The following is a 1,651-nucleotide window of genomic DNA, read 5'->3' on the forward strand; positions in this document are numbered from 1 at the left end:
CCGGGAGGGCCGGGGCGGGGCCACCTTCCTGTCCCTTCCCGCCGCCTGCTTTCGAAGCCAAATCTGCATTTTCCTTTCCCTATTAACAAGCCTCTCTGGCAGCCCCATGGGTGGACGCCGCCGCCCAGTCGCCCTCCCTGGCCGCAGCAGTCTGGCCTGGAGGCCGCTGCGAGGTCACAGAGCCCGGGACCGCCACGGCCCACAACCAGGGCGCTCCCTGCTCCGGGGGCGCAGGAGACCCCGTGGCACCCAGGAGCGGCCGGAGCCTCCTCCCTCACTGCCACGCTGGACGCCCTGAGGTCACCGATGCCGCCAGAGCTCCCAGCCACCCTGCGGCAGGTCGGGAGGGGCCGCTGCGAGCAAAAGGGCCTGGCCCTCCGCCATAGTCGCCCGCAGGCTCCTGCGGCACAGGGTGGCACCAAGGCCCCAGCCCCACCTTGGAGCTGGTAAGGTGGGGGCGGGCAGCTGGCCGGGCCAGGCCAGCGGGCAGGCCCCCTCACCCCACAGCCTGGAAGGGCCTGCAGGCCGCACAAGCTGCAGCCGCGCCCCGGGACGCCCCTGTGCCACCCTCCCCTGCTCTCTGAGCAAGCACAGTGAAGGGAGGTCGTGTCCAGGGTCTGCACCCAACCGCCCTGGGCCCTGACGGCCATGCAGGGGCAGGGAAGTGGGGGCAGGGGGCTGGCCGGCGGCTGGCCGCAGTGAGGGGCACCGGGACGCACCGGGCACAGCGCGGGCGGGAAGTGCCTGAGTGCGTTCTGCTGCAGCTCCAGCCTCTCCAGGCGCTCGAGGTGGGCGCTCAGCCCGCCCCCGTGGGCCAGGGCGTCGATGTCCTGCAGCTCGTTGGCAGACAAGTCCAAGGACGTGATGCATCCTGTCTCCGCGGGCAGGGGCGCCTCGGGGGACAGGCTGCCCCACAACCCTGGGGCAGGAGATGAGACGGGCTGGCCCCTGAACCCGCCCAGGCCGTGGCGAGAAAGCCAGTGGGGGCTGCGGGGCGGCGGGAGTGGGGTGCGCCGTGGCGGGGGCGTGCGCAGGACAGGAGCGCTGAGGGCGAAGCAGCCGTCGGAGCCTGCACAGCCATCACCCCCCATTCTGCGGCCCGAACAGAGGCTGAGGGGGGAGCTGGGGGGGCGGGGGAGCAGGGACAGCGGGGCAGCCCACACTCACGCGGGGGGTCGTCGGGGGACCACACGCTCATCCTCCCCTCCAGGGGGGCCTCTTGGCGGGAGACGGGGCCCTGCTGAGACACCAGGCTCCAGCCGAGGCCTCAGACACCCGCTGCCACCCGCTCAGTCTAGCGGGGCCCAGGCCTGGGGGTCTGAGCCGTGGGCGGGACACGGGGGGGCGGGGGCGGGTCTCCCCAGCCGCGGGGCGGGGTCCTCACCGGCGGGGCAAGCGGGCGTGGCGAGGGGGGGCGGGCGCCCTCCGGCTCCCCCTCGGCTTCGGCGGCTCCCGCACCTCCCGCAGCTCCGCCTGGTTGGAAGGACACGCGGAGGCTGTGGCCGCGGAGCTAAGCCCGGCCGGCGGCGACCGGGCGCTGCGGGCTGTGGCTTCTCACACAGCCAAGGGGCCAGGCGCACTGGTCACGCTTCCGTCCACCCTCCCGGGTCACCTACAGCCGGCCGGGGACTCCGGGCGAGGGGCGGCCGGG

The sequence above is a fragment of the Condylura cristata genome, unplaced genomic scaffold, assembly GCF_000260355.1.
Source record: "Condylura cristata isolate star-nosed mole 26May11 unplaced genomic scaffold, ConCri1.0 scaffold00034, whole genome shotgun sequence".
NCBI classification, from domain to species: domain Eukaryota; kingdom Metazoa; phylum Chordata; class Mammalia; order Eulipotyphla; family Talpidae; genus Condylura; species Condylura cristata.